This window comes from Equus przewalskii, chromosome 1 (genome assembly GCF_037783145.1).
Source record: "Equus przewalskii isolate Varuska chromosome 1, EquPr2, whole genome shotgun sequence".
In the NCBI taxonomy this organism is placed as follows: domain Eukaryota; kingdom Metazoa; phylum Chordata; class Mammalia; order Perissodactyla; family Equidae; genus Equus; species Equus przewalskii.
The window spans coordinates 128,945,135-128,965,387 of NC_091831.1; the positions used below are offsets into that span (position 1 = coordinate 128,945,135).

Below are 20,253 nucleotides of genomic sequence, written 5' to 3' on the forward strand. Positions count from 1 at the left end.
TGACTCATTTCAGCCTCAGGACAACCCTACAAGAGGAATGCTATTCTTTTCCTTCTCCCCATTTTACGGATGAGGAAACTGAGGTCCAGAGAGACTAAGGAACTTGCTTAGCATCTCACAGCCAGGCAGGCCACTTCCCAAGCCTGGCTCTTCCCACCTGCACTCTGCTGCCTTGAAATGTTAGCATCTTCTCCTTTTCAATAGGGAATTCTTAAAAATGCAAACATTTTTAAGACCTCCCGAAATGTCTTTGTAATGATGGGCTGTTGCATATGGTGACAGGCTAGTGCTGGTTAAGGAATCGGCAAAGTAGTTAAAAAAGAAAGACAAAGAGAGGGAGAGAAAAAGAGGGTTCGGGTCTAATGAAGTTAAGAATTTTGCAGACAGAGAATGTAGTCGAATTGTAGCATATATGTAATTTTTGTTTTACACTTTATTTCTATTATTTTTAAAATTTTGAATTGTATATTGGAGGAGGATACCATGAGTTTTCCAGGACTTAGGGCCTCTGAAAACATTGATAGGGAGGAGCAAACTTTTAGGCAGAGTTGCTTTCCCCACACCCCTCAAATAGGTCCTAGGCTGAGTCATCTTCTGCTTTCTTCGCTGATTCTGCCTGTGGTATCCGCAGCAGGTGTTTTTATGGTCAACATCCTGGTATTAACTTGTCTATGGTCATTTACTTATTTTTCTTCTAATTCAATCAAAAGGCAATCGCAGGGAATTGAATGCCCAGGCAATTGGGTTCTCAATTTCATTGAGTTTTTATGGTGCTTGAAGAAAAATTCATCTGTGCTTCCTTAGAAAAGATTTTCAAAGTCAGAAATGAGCCTGAATCTGTAAGGGATGAGGGCCCTTATTTTGCTTCGGCTGAGTTGGAAAGACTTCTTCACCAGGTCCCAGAACGTGTTTCCTTGCCGTGTCCCCTGCCACTGCCTAGCTCCTCCTACCCCAGGACCCTCAGTGTTTCCTACAGGCCCGCCCCCACACAAAAACATCAGGCCACTCCCTCCTCTGAGCCCCTCCCACAGGCCTTGAAAGGGCCTTTTGCTCAGCCCTGGCCTAAGATAGGGAGCTGCCACGGGAACCAATCCTCCCCTTCATGTCCCACGAGTGGCCAGCCTGGCAGCGGATGGTGGCCAAAGAAGGGAGGGACCACACAGAGGCCTCATAGCCGCCTCCCACGGCCAGTTCTCACTGCAAACTTGCATCATCTCTTCCTGCCTGTGCTCTATCAGAAGCTTTCAGCAGCTCCCCGCTGCTCCCAGAAGCAAGCCTAGACCCTTCCCTGGCATCAGAGCTCGCCTGCATTTGGTTCTCACTGACCTGCCCGCCTTGCTTCTCCCCGCAGCCCACGACGAGCCTGGCTGCTGAGCAGGTCCTGAGTGCTCTCGCCCTGGTGTCTCCCTCAAGCCCTTTCCTCTGTCTGCTTTCCTCCAGTCTGTAGAAGTCCTCCAGTCTACTAAGGCCCAACACAAAGCCCATCTTCTCCAAAAATTCTTCCCAGCACCCGTCTCATTCATATTTTCTGTCTCTCTTCCTCTCCCTCCTACTATTCTCCCTCCATCCTTCCCTTCCCTCCTCTTTTTCCCTTCCCTCCCTCCCACTCTCTCTCTCTCTCTCTCTCACACACACACACACACACACACATGTTCCCATGGAACTCTGCTTGTACCTTAGAGACAGCACTTATTTCATTCTGCTTTGGACTAGAATTCTCCATGTTCACACCACCTCCCAGTTAGAAACTGCGTACCTGGAATGCAAGAGCTACCCATCCCTCATTCATCTGGCTATTCACCATAGTCCTGGCCCCCGGGAGTTGCACACACTAGGTTCCCCATAAACGTTTGGCCATTGAGTGCAGTGACTTGAAGGACAGAGCCTTGGCTTCAGCCATGAACAGAACTGAGTCTGAGTGCCCCTCCACCTCTTAATAACTGTGTGACCCTGGACAAGTGACCTACTCTCTCTGAACCTCTTAGGTCCAAAACCTATAAAATGAGGGTTATAATAGTGCCTGCCCCATGGAGTGTTGAGAAATGATTGGGTCAGCATGTGTAGAGCATGTAACTCGTACCATTCATAAAACAGCTTCCTGATAAACAGGAGTCACCAAGCTTTGAAGCTCTTACTTTTGCCCTGGACCCCCGCTGGAGCAGATACCTGGGGAGAAAGTTACTAGAATATTCTCATTGGAATAGAAACCTTGACATCCTTGCAACCTGGGCCTGGTTACAGAGGGGACGGCAAAGACTGAAGGGATTCTGAGGAAAGTAGAGTGGCACAAAGCTGGCAGCCCCAGGTCCTGTAGGAGGTGGGTCACACCCTTCCCAACTAAAGAGGTCAGACACTGCCCAGGAAATCAGCTCCTCCCATCCCTTTTAGGATACATTAGCATCTACTAGAGACCCTCCTCAAAGACATCTCCACACGTCAATGTGAGCCTGAGTAATCGGAGAATAGGAAAGGCAGCTTGGAGCATGGAGATAGGGCATTTTCAAAGGAACTTGGCCAGGGTGTCTCAGGCACAGTGGATGACGGGAACAGAGGCCCAGGAGGGCAAGACTCTAGAAGGCCAGGGAGTCCCTCCTGTCACTCACACTTGCCGAACAGCCTTGTGATCTTCCCTTGGTTTCCCAGAGGCAGTCATCCTGGAAAATGGTGATGGGGGACAGGGTATAGTGTGGGGAGGAGAAGGGCGGGGTGGGAGCAGAGCAGTATCCTCTGTTTGGCAGCTGCGGTTCTCAGAGAACATTATTAAGTGGGTGTTTTGATACATTTCGGTCCCCTGAGAATCTGGGCAGGGCTATCAGCTTTTCTCAGGGCCGAGCTCCTTTGAATAAGTTGATCTACTTCCTTCTGTGCACCGTCCCCTGTCCAAAATCTAGGTCCCTGTGATGGCACAGTGTGGGATTGGAAGTGGTGGTGATACTAGTTTGCAGAGTAGTCGCTGTGGGAAGGTTTGAATGTCACGTGGCACCTTTCCCTTGGAGATAGGCTCCTGGGCTGGGATCTTGGCACTTGAATGACTTTTGAACATCATCTAGTGCAATCTGCCTTTTTACAGATGAGGAAACTGAGATCTAAAAGGCTAAACCCGTTCACAGTGTATAAGTATATCAAATCATTATAATGCACACTTCAAATATCTTATAATTTTATTTGTCAATTATACTTCAATAAAGCTGAAAAAAATTAAAATTAATAAAAAAGAGGCCAAGCCAGGAGGAGAACTCAGGTTTCCTCATCCCCAGCCCAGGATTTTAATCCTGTTTCTCTGTGAAAGCCCCATCAAGACCTTCTGGTGAGCTAAGATGCAGGTGTCACCACGTGGTTGAAAATGATAAATCTGGATTTGACTAGAAAGTGTGAATCTTTCTTGTTCTAATCTCAAATTGGAGCCCCAACTTACTCCTTACTGATAGAATCTTCGGGTGGATTTGGGGAAGGTCCAAGGTAAGAGAGAGTTTTGGCTTAATCAGTCTGCTCTTTTGAGTGCCAGGCAAGCAGGCAGGCAGGCATTCTCTCCCTCCTTCCCTAAAAGATCTCTAGTCTCTTTAAGCCCAAAGCAGGCTGGTGTGCAATGAGATACCCCTGGAGGTAGCACCTGGCACCTCTCCTGGGGAAAGAAACAGACGGAGTGAAAAAGTAACAGTAACTCACGATGGTTCAAAAGAAAACCCACAAGTAAATGAAGCGTGCATGGATATGACCAATGAAAAGACTAAAGGAAGGGAATGTCAACAGGACTGATGAAACTCACAAGGAGAAATTCATTCACTCATTCCAGAGATCTTTGAATACTTAATTAAACCAGGCACAGTTCTAGGCACTGGGGAAATCAGACCAAGAAGGGTGCAGAGACTCATGCAAGTGACCCAGAAGAGGAAAACTCGAAGTCTTGGACAGATTGTCAGTTAAATGGAAAGCGAGGTTAGAGGAGGACAGCGGGAGGAATGAGATCTTGAAAAATTGGTAAGAGATGTCAAGAGGAGAACGTCAGCACGATAACGTTTTTTAAAACCTGGAAGAAGGAGGTGGAGGGAGGCGCAATTTGAGAGCTACTTTGGCACTCTAAGGACTAAACAGAAGTGTTTGCACTGCCTGTGGGGATAGCTGATTCACCCAGCAAGTACTGACTGAACAGCTCCTAGCTCTCTGCCCACACCAGGCTCTTTGCTCTTCTTTGTCCTCACCAGACACACTCCCCCACCCTGCCTCAGCCTGTCAGCGTCCTCTTTTTGGAGGGCTTCCTCCCTATGAATAGCACCATTTAACAGACACATAAACCACCTGAAAATGCTGTGACAGGAGAAAGAACAATATCCTAGAGAAGACTCTCTCTGATTCATCTTTGTACCCTAGTGCACATAGTAGGCATTTAGGAATTGTTTGATGAATGAATCAGTATCATTGCTGGGAACCAAGGAAGACAATTTTTTTTATATATGAAATGTTACTGTGATTTTGACTTTGTAAAAAGCACATTTAAAAAATGTTTTTAAAGTCCACTAAAAAACACTAACAGTAGTTGAATGGTGGAATTATGGGAGATTTTCTTTCTTTTCTCTACTTTCCCCATTTTATGTATTGTAGCAACATTGTTTATAATGAAAAAAGTATATTTTAGCCTCATTTCCCCTCCTTTCTCCCCAAAAAAGTTGTAAGAATTACAATTTACTACCTATTTTTTAAAAAACTTTGTGCCACGTAAATTATGATGACTGAGAAATCATGACCTGAATTTCATAATGCAACCAAATAAAATTTATGACCACATTACTCAGATGCATCTGATGATACGCATGATCACTTGTGTGGCTGGGCATAAACAACAGTTCTCATAAAATGCTTTGATTACTGTTACTTGAAACAGCCAAACTGGGCTTTTTGTCAGAATGCCAGGAGATGGGAGGTGGGAACTGGGTCGAGGGGGATGTGGCTCTGTTGGCCTCACTAGGGCCCCGCTTTTCTGGCAGAGACCTGGGAGCTCTGAGGAGCTCCGGCTGACAGATGTGCAGGCCTCCAGTGTTGGCAGCAGAACAGGGCAGTACCTGGGGCTGCTCAGGCTTCGCAAAGGACCTTTTCACCCCAACAGGAGTGGTGCTACTACCCCAAACTCTCTTTTCCTTCCCTTCCCAGGGTCAGCCTTGTATATGAGAAAGCTGGTAAGGATATGGTCTAAAATGTCATCAGTAAAGATTTATTTGGGCAGCGGAACCATTGCCTTTGAGGGAGCTAGAGGAGGGACAGATTCATTCACAGATATTTATTGAGAACCTGCAATGTGCTAAGCATAAGCAAGGTCCTGTACATTCAAGATATTCCTTCCTTTCATCAACATTATGTAGATGTTATTATCCCCATTAGATAGATAACGAAACAGGCTCAGAAAAGTTAAGTAATTGGCCCTAGGTCGCACATTTAAATAAGTGGTGGGAATTGGTTGCAGAGGGGAGTAGAGCGGGAGGGCGGGATCCAAACTCGCTCCGTCAGACTTGGAAAGCCGCTCTCCCCACGCTGCGCATTGCAACATAGCAGAGGTTTCCAGACTTGGTGTTTAAAGTCTGTGCGACCATCAGCAGCCACTCTGGGTCTCAGTCGCCTTGTTTATAAAAATAAAGGGCTTGAGAAATATGTTTTCCAAGTGTCCTCCCGGAGCTGGATTCTTTGTCACAGCGCTTCCTCTTCTCGCTTTTGTAAAAGCCCTGCTGGAGAATTCTCCCTGGCCCTGCGCAGAGCAACCCCGGGCGCTCGAGTCTCTCCTGGGATCGCCCCCTAGAGGACATTGGTGGTGCTGCGAGAGCTAGAGGCCCGGTGAGAGTACGTGCAACCAACGAGCCAACATAACACACGGTGAAGCCACCTTTAATTATCGCTTTGTGTTTTTATTTTTATTTTTATTTTTATTTTTATTTTTTGAGGAAGATTAGCCCTGAGCTCACATCTGCCGCCAATCCTCCTCTTTTTGCTGAGGAAGACTGGCCCTGAGCTAACATCTGTGCCCATCTGCCTCTACTTTATATGTGGGATGCCTGCCACAGCATGGCTTGCCAAGCGGTGCCATGTGCGCACCCGGGATCCGCACCAGTGAACCCCGGGCCACCGAAGCAGAGTGCGTGAACTTAATCACTCGGCCCCGGGGCTGGCCCCTATATTTGTTCTTTTTAATGGCTTTTGGTCTCTCCAAAATGATAAGTGAAAACTATCTCATTGTAGTGTTAGTTTTTACTTATTTTCTTATGAATGAGATTGAGCATCTTTTCATGTATTTGAGAGCCGTTTGTATTTTCTTATCTGTGAATTTTCTTTTCATGTACTTGCCCCATTTTTGTGTGGAGTTGTTGGTCTTTTTCTTTTTGGTTTTTAGGTGCTCCATATAAATTCACATTATTAGCTCCTTGTCTATGATATGAATTCTGAATATATTACCCAATTATCTTTTGACCCTCCAGCATCTGTGTAACCAGGTACATTAATTTTCCCTGTTTGAATTACCTAGCATGATTTCTGTTTTCCTGACTGGATCTTGACTGATACATTTGGGCAGGTTTTTTCCTTATTCATTTGTGAGAACTCTTTGTATATTAAGGAAATTAGCCAGTTATCTATCATATATTGCAATTATTTGTATTAGTTCGTTTTTGCCTTTGTTGATATGTTTATTCTTGTTCAGAAGTTTAACAGTTTTCTACACTCAAATTTCTTGATGTTTGCCTTTACAGTTTCTGTATTTCACAGCCTGTTTACACAGGCCTTCTTCATTCCAAGCTAATAAACAAATTCACCTATATTTTCTTCCTATACTTTTTATGGTTTCATGTTTTACATTGAATTTTTTATGCATCTGGAATTTATTTTGGAGTAAGGAGTGAGGTAGCAATATAATTTAAATGGTTTCCCCAAATGGAAAATGGTGTTCGTCTATTGTCTCAATACTATTTATTGAATAACCTTTCCTTTCTCCTTTGATTTGAAATGCCCATTTTATTAAGTATTACATTCACATATATACTTGGGTCTATTTCTGGAGTTTTTTTCTATTGGTTTATCTGTTTATTTCTCAGTCAGTAATACTTTACTGTTAACCAGAAACAAGCATTTGATTTTATGGACTTATCCATATAAACACCTCTACATTTGAAGGAATTCTTGGAAGTCAAAACACAAGAAAGGGAGAGGGGAGTGCTTTTATGTCAGAGAAGCCAGATGTTGATTCAGGAGGAAATATCGAAAAATTGATTTCCTAAACCAAGACTTCCTGAGTAATTTTTGGCTGATAAAGCAAATGCATCTTAAATGTCTGATTTCAACCAAAAGTTATGGGGTTTTTTTTGTTTACTTTCTGGGAGATTTCCCAAATTTTGTCTTCCAACTTTTTTACTGAGCTGTCATTTCTACTATCATATTTTTTTTTTTTTGAGGAAGATTAGTCCTGAGCTAACTGCCGCCAATCCTCCACTTTTCCCTGAGGAAGACTGGCCCTGAGCTAACATCCATGCCTCTACTTTATATGTGGGACGCCTACCACAGCATGGCCTGTCAATCGGTGCCATGTCCACACCCAGGATATGAACCGGCAAACTCCGGGCTGCTGAATTGGAATGTGCACACTTAACCGTTGCACCACCAGGCTGGCCCCTCTACTATCATATTTTTAATTCCAAGAGCTCTTTATTGTTTTCCAAACACTTCTTTTTTTATGTATATAGCACCCTGTTCTTGTTTCATGGATATATTATTTTCTCTTCTTTTCCTGAGGATTAACTATAGAATGTTTCTTGTTTTTCCTCCCCTCTCTGGATGTCTCTGTTTTCTCTGAGTTCATTGTTTTGTTTATTTTAGCTGCTATCTTCTAAATTAGAGAATTTTCCTTAATTATATGATTTTTGGTTATTTGTCCTTATGTAAGAGTGAAGCATCACAAAGATGATTGGGAAAATCTGTGTGTGAGTGTGAAAGTGAGAAAGAGAGAGAGAATAGGGTTATTGATTAAAAGGCTTCAGGCAGGATAACTAGGCAGAGAGCCCACTGTTTATTTAGGTGAGCTTCAACTGTCAATCTCTTTTTTTTTGTTTGTTTTAAAGATTGGCACCTGAGCTAACAACTGTTGCCAATCTTTTTTTTTTTTTCTGCTTTATCTCCCCAAATCCCCCCGGTACATAGTTGTATATCTTAGTTGCAGGTCCTTCTAGTTGTGGCATGTGGGTCGCCGCCTCAGCATGCCCTGATGAGTGGTGCCATGTCCACGCCCAGGATCCGAACCAGCAAAATCCTGAGCCACCACAGCAGAACACGCGAACTTAACCACTCGGCCATGGGGCCAGCCCCCTCAACTGTCAATCTCTTAAGCCTTTTCCCCTGGGCACGTTTCTCCTGATAAGACACCTCTAGTCTCCTGCCTAGTGGGTACATATCTAGCTGCCTGCTTCTAGGGAGTTAAGCTAGGGAAGAAACTAGGTGGCCCTCACAACACAGGGACACTATAAAGTGGGAAAACCTTTTGGGAAATAATTTGGTATTTGATGTCTCAAAAAAACATTAAAGTTCTTCTATGTGGAAAATCTGTGTTCAAGACCAGTCAGTCAGTTTGCTGGGTAAGGGCCTCTGGATACACAGGATATCACTATATTAATAACTACTAAGGTAAGTGTGTGTTTGAAGTACAGATACAACGTGAATCCTTTGCTACACCCTTCTCAGTTCAGCCATCTCAGGCCGCTGTAAAGCTACAAATCGCACCTATACTTAAAAAGAGTACACTATACAGAATCTGTGTGTGTTGGCCCTTTGGGAAATAATTGCATTCATAGGAATCCTGGGTCTACTTCCCTACAACCTTTAGGATTTTGTGCTGATGAGGGTCATTTCCATGGCCTGTTTGGCCTCTATAAAGCTCTCAATTGTTCCTTTTTCCCTTTTAACTGGGGATCAGATGTGTAGGAAGATTTTGCTTTCAAATGTTTTTATTCCAGCAAGAAGGCTCGGTTTTAAACACAAAATGTGCTTGTTTTAGCTCTGTGCTGTCAAACTTCCAAAGGGAAGATCTTTTCATAAATTTGCTGAATTCTCTGTGAGCTAGTGTTTATGAAGTCCCACTGTTTGGAAAGTATTTTGGGCTGACGTAAACATCACTTTAAAACAGGAAGTTAGCTTTTAATCATTAGTCTGCAATCAAGTACTTCAGAAAATAAAAAGGCTTCAGCCTGAAAATTTAACATGACAAAAGTCACAGCAGGAAGTCAAGTGACTCTGGCCTTGCCTCTCCATTCATAGCCTTTGGGTATGTTTGTTCATTTTTCCATTTCTTTCTTCTTCTTTCTTTCTTTCTTTTTTTTTTTTTTTTGCTGAGGAAGATTTGCCCTGAGGTAACATCCGCTGCCAATCTTCCTCTTTCTGTATGTGGGTCGCTGGCACAGCATGGCCATTACAGATGAGTGGTGTAGGTCTGCACCCAAGAACTCAACCCAGGCCGCCAAACTGGAGCACGCCAAACTTAAACACTATGTCACCAGGGTTGGGCCTGCCCATTTCTTAAAGAACTACTTTGTGCATGGCCTCATTTAAGACTAGATCATAGCCATCCAATGAGCTACTCAGTCAAAATGCAACAACTCTCCTAATACATAGACTTCTCATATACAAAAATGGGGAAAAGAGGCTTTATTTTCACTGCTGTAAAATATTCCATTGTGTGACTGAGCCACAATTAATTTATCATTCTTCCACTGATGGACGATGTTTGGGTTCTCTCCAGCTTTTTCTATTACAAACAATACTGCAGTGAACAATCTAGCACATCCCTGCTGGTGCACGTGTGCAAGTGTCGCTAAGGCAATGGTTCTCAAAGTGTCATCCAGGGACCCACAGGGGTCCTTGAGGCCCTTTTAGGGGTCCATGAGATCAAAACTATTTTTATAATAATTTTCATTCTCATTCTGTTAGGCAAATTCAGCGGAGTTTTCCAGAGGCTGCATAATTTATCCACAATTATCAGAAAAGGCTATTACAATACTCCTACCTTTTCCAATTATCTGTCTCTGTGAGGCTGTCTTCTATTAGGTCAGATAAAAAAGAGATTTGCAAAATGTAAGACAATGCCACTCGTCTCTCTAACTTTTAAAGTATATATAATTCTTTTTCATAAAATATATTGTGTGAACATAACATGTAATGAGTTTATTTTAAAATTAATAAATATTTTTAAATGTTTCAGTTTTCATTTCTATTATAGTAAATATCAATAAATATAACCCACATAAAAATAGAGCTCTTTGGGATGGGATCTTTAATTTTTAAGAGCATAAAAGAGTCCTGAGATCGAAAAGTTTGCAAACCACTGCACTAGGGTACATACCATACCTAGGGGGGGACTGCTGAGTTGTCGGGGAGAGGCGCACATCCATCTTTAAATGGTAAATCTCATGACCACTGACGATTAAATTCAGCTTGATATTATTTACAAAGAACCCCACCCCAAAAAACCCAGAACAATCAAAGTATATATAGCTCAGAAATGCATACATATTTGCTAAAACTGAAAACAAAATATTGAAGGCATCGTTAAGCTCAGAATATAGGATAGTGGTGACTTTTTGTGAGGAGGCAGGGGCATAGATGGGAGGCGATGGAACGGATGCGTTCCTAGGTAGAGTGTTTATAATTGTGCTTTATAACTTACGGATATGTTGCATGTTTCTTTTTTTTTTTTCCTTTTTTTTAGGAAGATTAGCCCTGAGCTAACATCCACGCCCATCTTCCTCTACTTTATACGTGGGATGCCTGCCACAGCATGGCTTGCCAAGTGGTGCCATGTCCGCACCTGGGATCCGAACCAGTGAACCCCGGGCTGCCGAAACAGAACGTGCCAACTTAACCGCTGCACCAGCGGGCTGGCCCCTGCATGTTTTTTTTAATTTTTATATGTACTAAGTATTACGTAAATTTTTTATCTACTAAGAATAAGAAAGAAATAGTTTCTTCCCTCCAGGAGCTCCCAGTCTGCTGCTGAGGTCTGAATGGAAATCACATTCTTCTTCCCTCTGGGTTTCAACCAATTGAGAAATTGGCTCAGGGCTAAAAGTATTGGCTTTATTGTTGGCAAAGCTGGATTTGAGAAAGTGGAGGCCAAATGATTTTCTCCTCCTTCCTCACCTGATCCAGGGGGTCATGTGCAAACTGGAGGTCCCCTGCTGACCTCTCCCCAAGAGGCAGGGCCTACCTGGTGGAGGAGGAGGCAGGAGAGAAACCCCTGAAGGAAAAGGAGGGGGCTGTCCTTCCTGGGGAGTGGAGTGGAAGTCCTCTGGAGGAGGCACACCCAACTACAGGGATGCAGAGCAGGAGGTGACAGCAGCAAGTGAGCCGTGCCAGGCAGAGTTATTTGCAGCTAACAGTGTGATGGAAGGCTTCCTGGTGTAGGCCACAAACATTTTGCCTCTCTGTGAAAGGTGGTGGGATCTAGGCCAGTCGGGGGGACATAGTGAGTTTTAACACAGAGGCTGAAGTGGTGAGACCCGTCAGGGGGCTGAGGTCTGAGTTGGGGCTTCTCTGAGCCCCATAGGACAGAACTGGCCCTTCTTTGAGTGCAGGGTGTGTCACCTGAAAGCAAGCACAAAAGAGGGGTCACCAGGCTGGGCGAGTGAGGCAGGCTCAGGGGAGGGGCGTGTGTGAGGGAGTGGAGCTGTCTAGGAGCCTGGAAAGCCCCCTCTCCGTCTCCTCCCCAGCTGTGGGAGACTCCTTCCAGCTGCTGATTCCTGGGCAGGCACAGGGAGACCCAAGGGGCATGGGGATTCTGCCCTAAAGCAGGGTCCCTCCCTCACCCTCCAGGGGGCAGGTGACCTGGGCTTGTGACCGGTGGCCTGCCAGGTGCTTGACTTTGGGCAGGGAGCAAGAGCAGTCACATTCAATGAAAACCTACCTCCTATGGGGCAGGGTGTTGCTTTCTATGTATCATGTCCTTTAATTATATTTCATCCTTGTGACAACTCTCTGAGGTAGGCAGTAATATCTCCCATTCACAGATGAGGAGTCTGAGGGTCAGGGAGGGTAGAGGACGGCTCCTGTGATGTTAGAACCCAGTTCTACCTGCCTCTAAAGGTGATGTCCTTTCCGTTATACTATTTAACCCTTCTGGGACTCAGTTTCCCTTCTGTAAAATGGGAATAACATCTATGTCCCAGATTTGTCATGAAAACAACTTGCAAAACCTAGCACAGTGGTTGACTTTCCTCCTTCCCTTCCCTCCAGGTCCCAGGGTCAGGCTGCACGCTGAGGTGGCCCATGTGCACCTCTCTGGGTTTGGCTGTTTTCACCTACTTTCAGGGCAAGGACCTATCCAGAGAGGGCAGGACCATGAGTTACACAGCTCGTTTCACATCATTAATTCTCTCACGTTTCTGATAGTTGCATTTTTTTCTTCACTGACGGTGGGAGGAGGCCACCTCCTCCTCTTTCTCCCTCCCGGGGCTCCCTCTCCTATTTACGCTCATTCACACCCAAGCTGAGCTCGCACTCTTGACTTGATTCAAAGCCAGTCGTTTACCACAGGTAGTGACTGTGAGAAACCAGACCCGACCCACAGAGCAATGAGCCAAGAAGAGAAACCCTCCAAACCCCCAGAATGGGTCCTAATGCTGTGCCCACGTCTTCTCAGGTGCTGTGGCTTCGGCTGGGCTACATATAACGGGCCAGTGGCCCTTATTCGCAAGGCTAGTTTATAGCCTAGCAGTTCAATTCGGTTTGATTCTATTTCACTAGACTTAATTCCTTTAACAGTTAAGGGCCATGTGCTGGGCAAGGCTAGTGTGTTTAGACTGCTGAAGCTCAGCTCCTGTGAGAACAACGTTGTTAGGGACAGAATTCTAGAAATGGGGTCTAATTCACAGATATTTTAACTGGGACAAGAGAGGATGAGAGGAAATGGGAGGCTATGTGAGTTTCATTATGACTGAGGAGTCTAGTTCTCTGCCCGTCAGGCTCAGACCTCTGAGCTTCACCAGGAAAAGAGAGAATTAACTCATGTCTCACCCAAACAGGCCATGCCACAGAGAGCTGCTCCTCCAGTGTAGTCTAGAAATGTGTGTGTACCGCCGTGGAGCTGGAAAGGAAAACCAAGGGGAAAAATGCGAATCAAGGGGGAAAAACAAACATAGTTAAAGCTGTTCCCTCCAGCATTCTCTCAACTGGAAATTTCCAGTTCTGACCTTCTGGTTAGTTTTTAGTACATTGAAAATACATGTTCATCTATTTTGAGTGAGCAATACTGATCACAAGACAGTACAAGAGAAGTGAAGGAGATCAAGGTTAGCTGGTAAAAATAAAATAAAATGAGTTAAGCTAGTAAATTGCCAGAGAAACTATACATATTAGCCAGAACTTATAAAGAGAGGCAAAACAAGATTAAAAAAACAAAACAAAACAAAAACCCGAAAAAGCAGAATTGAAGAATGTTTACATTCTCACAACCACAAACATGAAGTGAAGTGAGCTCAGAACTCAGTGGGAGTTTAGCGAAATAAGAGTTGAGGCTGAGGCGGAGGCTGCTCCGTGTTCCCTCCTGGTTGCCCTGGCGATGAAAGACATCTGCCTTATAGAAATGAAATCACATTGAGAAGAAACCCACAAGCGCAAGAGAGTTTCTGGGTTTATAGACTTGCTGTTTCTCCCTCCGACTTTGGGGAGTGTGTAGGAAACAGATGAGGTAGTTGGGTATGCCTCTGGCTGCCCCTTTTACTCATTGGTGCCACTGCCTGGTAGGAAACTTCAGGAACCCAGGACAGGGAAGTATCAGAAGCTTAACCTCCTGGAGGCCGCCTGAGGGGCTGGGGTCAGAGACTTACACCAGCCTATCACTCAGGAGGGGTTAGAGAGAGGAGAGCCTGAGTCTACTCGTTAGCTAGCTAATTAATTCTTGAGCATGTCATGGCGATGTCACGGAGAAGACAAGGTGAGTGACATGAGATCTTGTCTCCAAGGTGAGGGGAGAGCAGATGCATATACACAATTAGTTGTGATATAAGCCCTGTTGAGGGAGATAAACAAAGCTCTACAGGAATTCTTTTACTCTTCCATATTCTTTTCCTTATTCAGGCTGTGTTTTTATAGAAAAAAAACCTTAGCAAATATGAAAATAAGCAGAAGGAAAAAATTAAAATCACTCCATATTACACCACCCAGAGAGAACTATCATTAACATTTTAGAATGTATCTTTTTAAACTTTTTTCTTATGCAAATATATGCATGAGTTCAAGACGTTTATGTGTTCTCTCTCTGTAGATATATATTTTTCTGAAACAGATTTATACTACAGGCATGTGCTACATAATGATGTTTCAGTCAATGATGGACTACATGTATGACAGTGGTCCCATCAGATTAGTACCTTTTATCCTAGGTGTGTAGGAGGCTATACCATCTAGGTTTGTGTAAGTACACTCTGTGATGTTCACACAACGACAAAATCGCCTAACGATGCATTTCTCATAATGTATTTGTGTCGTTGAGCAGCACGTGACAGTACATATAGGATTTTACCTTTTGGCATCTCACAATACACCATGAACATCTTTTCAACTAACACATATATATTGGCATCATTGTATTTAACATCTGCATTGCATCTATTACTTGACCTTAAAATAATTTAGCCAAACAAGGTGGAGAGATGGGGGTTCCTGTCCTTCCCCTCAAGTCAGTTGAGAGAGGCTCCAATGGAAACACTCAAAGAACTTGATACGTGTTTCTTACAGTTTTAGGCACCAGCGTTGGTGTCAAATCCTGCCTAAGAAATCTAAAGGGCCAATGCAGGCTGGCTGGCTGGCAGCTGATGGATGAGAGAGAGGAGACAGGCTGTGCTGGGATCGGCCTCCAGGCCCAGGATGGCCAGCTGAGGATGCACGAGCATTTCCTGTGGAACACACCCTGGAGAGAAACAAGTCGATTGGTGATTACATCAACATAAAGGTCACAGCAATAAAGGAGCTCCAACTTTGATGCTAATGAGGACCCATTGGGAGGCTGAGGAGGGAGCCTTGCTGTAGGAGATGAATCTGCTAATTGCGTGTAAGACAACTGGAGGGATGGGAGATAACAGGACAGGAAGTCATTTCACAGGCTGTTATCAAAGTCTGAAGGCAAATGTTCCATCCTTCCAGGGGAGTTAGAGGATCTGGGTTCAAGTGTGACCTCTACCATCAATGAACTTAAATCAGTCACTCCACTTTCCTGAGTTGCAATATCAATCCGTAACAAGGGCATGAAAACAACCCCAAGGGGTGATGAAAATGCTTTGGAACTTTCTAAAAGGTGGTGGTTGCACACCATTCTGAATGTACTAAATGCCACCGAATTATATGCATTATAATTGCTAATTCTATATTTTGTGAATTTCATCTCAATTAAAAACAAAACCAGGGGCTGGCCCCGTGGCCGAGTGGTTAAGTCTGCACGCTCCGCTTTGGCGGCCCGGGGTTTGGATCCTGGGTGCAGACATGGCACCACTTGTTAGGCCATGTTGAGGTGGCGTCCCACATGCCACATCTAGATGGACCCACAACTAAAATTTACAACTATGTACTGGGGGGAGTTGGGGAGAAAAAAGCAGGAAAAAACTAAAATAACTCCAAGGGTTGTTATGAGGATTAAGTGAGTCTTGTGGTTTTTGTTTTTATAGTGACCGTTAGATGGGCAAGCATGAAACTAGCTTTATTCCCATAATTGCATTAATCCTTCTTGGCTGGATCCCTCCATAGGCTTAGAGAAAGCAACTTATTTGGGTCCTTTAAGGTTTTCCAGGCTTATAGTTCCATCTGTTTATTAAAATCCCAGTCACTGTGCAGCTTATAATTTCAATCTCCTTCTTTCTCCTAGTCCTGCTGTTTCTGCACAGAGTGGGCCTGTTCCTGGCTGCACAGGGTCCAGGTAAGGAAGGAGTGGGATTGAGAGGAGACTGATCATGGCCTATTGATGACAGTAGGAGGTTGCATAACTAATTCGCAGTAACTTTCCTGGGGCTTCCCTTGCCTGAGTCACCATCTGCCTCCTGGCCTGTGGTGCTGCTGGGGGGCGGGAGGGCCAGGTTCTCCACCTGCTTCAGTCAGGGGTCCACTGAAGAGGTGGTCTCAATGGGATGCTGCATAAGGTTTTCTTGGGCAGATTCAGCCCAGCCCCACCGTAGAGGACCCCAGTGGGGCAGTGGTGTCTGTTTGGGGTGGATGACTGGTTGTTCTCCTATTTCAAAGCTCCTCTCAGTGCTAGCTCGGCACTGACCACTCAGGCAGCCTGAGGGCTCTCCCCTCCCTCTCCCGCCACTACCCCACTAATGTCTGTGCTTCCTCCTGAGAGTCCTTTCCCCTGTCCTCCCAGCTCTTGGTCCCCTAGCTGCACAGGGTGAAGCCATTCTGCTGAATTCCAATCCCTCACTTGCTTTCTCCCTTGCCATTAGTTGAGACACATTTAAATCTCCTCCCCCTCTGACTTCATGCTCAATTTTTCATTGTTTCCAGGCTAACATTTTCTTTCACTGACTCAAACGAGGACAGATGACGCTGATGGTTTATGGCTCCTCCCTCATTTGTCCCTGGGCTGTGAGGATCATTACATGATGGACTCTAGGAAAATAGTCATTGAGGAAAAATGGATGGCAGAGAGAAAAAAATAGATCTTCTTAAGCCAGCCGTTGTCAGCTGAAAGCACACCCACCAGCCCCTGAGAGGCTGGCCGGCCAGCGCTTTAGATAATCTGGCTTTTCTGGAGGGTGCTGTCACAGGAAGACAGAGGTAACAAAGTTAGGGCTTTTCAGAGTGGAGCGGAAGGGGCTAGGAGTCTGTCTCAAGCCTCCTTCCCCCGAGCTGAGGCTAAAAGTGCCTACGACACCAAAACCCACAGTAGAAGAAACGGCCATGTTCCCTCTGTAGCCTCCTCTTCCTCTTTTCTGCATGAAGAACTCCTAGCTATCCTTCCAAGCCCAACTCGATGCTATACTCACCCACCCCCTGAGGAGCAGTTGGGACTCCCTCTGTGCACTCCACAGGGTGTGCCAAGGATCCACGAGACGTCAGGTGTGGAAAGACAGAATGCTTAGCACGGCGCCCTTCCTCCCTCCCCTGCGGCAATGTCCCTGTGAGGGACCCTGGACATCATGTGTGTATGTGAACAGGTACTTTACGCTACAAAGCACCATATTAAAAATACTATTTATCTGGCTGGGTTTAGTTAGTTGCCTGTACCTACTCCTGAACTGTGAACTCTTTGATGACAAGGATGCTTTATTTAAAAAAAAACTGCAGCCTCCATCCCTGGCACAATGCTGGGTACAAAAGTAGGCACTGCCAGTCATGCTGGGCTGGGGAACCGCCTTTACACAGGCCCGCAGCCTGGCCAGGAAGGTGGCACCTGGCTCTGCAGAGCAGTGCAGTGGTCAGCTTTCCCGAGCTGAGGCCTCGGGCTGGCTGCTACATCTTCCTCCCAGAGGCCTGCGATGCTGTTTGCCTTTGTTTGCTCCCAGTAGCTCTTGCTACCCATTCTTCCAGACACCTGGCACCTCCCGCCTGCTCACCCAGCGCTTGACCCTGGCCTCTTTCCTCAGCCCCTCCTAAGACTTCCCTGGCAGCTTCTCAAACTGGACCTGTCATCGCTTCCCCAGCACTGACCACCGCAGGAGTGACTCAGGTTTTGTCTTATTAAGCCAGGCTTTGGGCTTCACGTGTGGCCCAAAGCTCAATAAATTTAGATCAGAGTTAGAGAGAACATCAATGTTGTGAACTGATGGGCCAGTGGCAGTGGAAAGAGCATGAGCTGACCTGGGGTCAGATCTTGGCTCAGCTACGCTTGCTAGCTGGGTGACCATGACCAGTTGCTGAACTTCTCAGAATCACACTTTTCTCATCTGTACATGGGGATTAAAACACACGTACACACCCCTGCTAACTCACAGGGTCACTGTGAAGAGTAAACGCCATGACACATATGAAGCCTCTGGCCTCCCGCCTGACACATGGCAGATTTTCAGTAAGTAAGAGTTTCCTTCCTTTCCTCTTTTCCACTAAGAACTCTTCCAAGTCTAAAAGTCCATGAGCCTTTGAAACACATGTTCCCATGTTAAACAATAACTTGGGAAGGTGACCAAGCTGCTAGAAAGTTTATCTTCCCAGAGGAACAAGGATCTCAGGCGATGGAGACAATGCTGTGTCCCAGGTCACCCTGGAACAGGTTTCTTACTCCCCGTCCGAAGTCCCGCAGATCAGGAGAGGGTGTTGTCGGTGATGAGGGTTGGCAAACCACACTTGACAAAGTAAGGAAAGCTGGCTCAGTTCACAGAGAAGCAGCGAGTGAGGGAAAGCCCAGGGAGGCCTGGCATTGACCCGGGGCTCAGAGGGCGGGCAGGTGAGTCTGTGCACAGCCGGCAGCAAACGGCTCAGCCAGGAATCCTCTGCGCTCCGTCACGGGGAGGCTGCAGTCTCTACCACAGACTCCCATGAAAACAGAGCGGAAGAATGGAGGCCGCACATGCCCTGGACCTCTTCTTCAGGCAGGTGAAGTGGATAGATTTTGGAGGTGCCAACTGACCTGGAAGAGCAGCGGGGAGCCAGCAGAGTCAGCTTGCTGCTGTCCCTGAGAACAGCGGTGCTGAGAGAGGCGCCAGGACCAGCAGCACAGCCTCAGCTGGGTTTGTTACAATCAGGAACTTCTGAATCAGGAACGCTGGGGGCATGACCTAGCTGTCTGTACTCTAATAAGCTCTCCAGTGATTTTGATGCACGCTAAAGTTTGAGAACCACTGACTTAGCAGGAGCTTTTCTTCATTTACCTGAGATTTCCTTCCCATTTTGAAGTGGTGGGAGATGGCATGGGAGTGGAACGGTCATAATCTTAGAGACAAGAAGATCTGAGTTCAGATCCTGGCTCTGCTGCTAAGTGGTAGCGTGGCCTTGGACAAATCCGTCAACCTCCCTGCACCCTGATTCCCTCAAGTGTGAAACATCTGCCTTGCAGGATTAGGTGGTAGATTTAGAGAGAACGTATGGAAAGCATTCAGCAGGGCACCAGTCACGGAGTGGATGCCTATCATCATCATCATCATCATCATCATCGTCACCAGGACTACAAAGAACACCCCCGGATCTGCCCCCCCACCCCTCCCCCCCCCCCCCCCCCCGCCCCGCCACCATGAGTAAGAACTGTAGATGCATCTAAGGAAACTCATCGGGCCACACAGGTATTATCTTGCTCCATGAGTGTTTAATATGCTGCTCAGAAGGCTACTTCATGACACTTGTCACCTGGCTACATCCTCATTAAGCTAGGAACAACTTAAAGATAAGAATTCCTTTCAAACATGATGAGAAGCAAATCCCTATCTAATTCGGATATACCAAGTAAAACTCCAAGCAGTAAAATTACTCTCATTATAGTATAACCTAGATGTTTTCCCATCCTCTCCACTTTCCCTTCCCCTTTTCCATAAGTCCCTTAAGCACACAGTAGCACACGGCAAATATTTGTTGTGTTGAATGAATGGATTGGCTCAGTTTGATTTGAAAATGCCTAACTGTTCTGCAATAAAGGGAACTCAATTTGTGACCAGACCTTTAGCCTCCTGGGGTGGAAATGAGGCAGGACAGGCCACAGTACTCATGCTGGTAACCCATTGAAACCTTGGAAATCAGGCACTTAGGGGATGTTAAGAGACCAAGGTGGCTGGGACAGGGAATGGAAGAGGTTTTCTGAATTTAGCAAGGGCCTTTTACAATGAGATGGCTCGTGGCCCTCAATCCCTGGCTGTACACATGTCTGCTTCTGCTCCACCCCCTAAGTCTGCTGGGGACCGGCCGAGTCAGCTGTCCTGTGGCCTCTCCAAGGCAAAGCAAACTGGAATCAGAGCACCAAAATGGAATGCCAGTTTGCCTCCTGGGGGCATAAATGTAAATGTTGCCCTTCTAGTTCTGGCAGAAAGGAATTAATTCAAGCCCTCAGCATCTTCTTTCATCCCCAGATGGCCAGCCATCACCTGTGGGCCTCCCTGGCTCCTATCCTGCTCTTCTCCAGTCATGCTCCCCGTTGTCTACAACATACATCTTATTATTCACTGCCTACTTCCTGCCTACAGGATAAAGTCCAAAGCCTTGCCAGGGCATTCAAGATCCTTTGCAATTCGGCCCCAACCTACACGTCCAGCTTTACTGCCTACAGCCAGTGCATCGGCCATACCTAACTCCTGCCCACTAGCGCCCTGCTCTTTCATATTTCCCAGC

At 45.8% G+C, this 20,253-nt stretch overlaps 1 long non-coding RNA gene across 1 annotated transcript; it reads left to right on the forward strand.

Moving 5' to 3' along the window:
- The first annotated feature begins 10,726 nt into the window (after positions 1-10,726).
- Positions 10,727-17,206, forward strand: LOC103556708 (uncharacterized). The gene is made up of 4 exons (XR_546268.2): positions 10,727-11,015; positions 14,752-15,064; positions 15,872-15,922; positions 16,507-17,206. It is a non-coding gene; the product is annotated as an uncharacterized lncRNA (long non-coding RNA).
- The last annotated feature ends 3,047 nt before the right edge of the window (positions 17,207-20,253 follow it).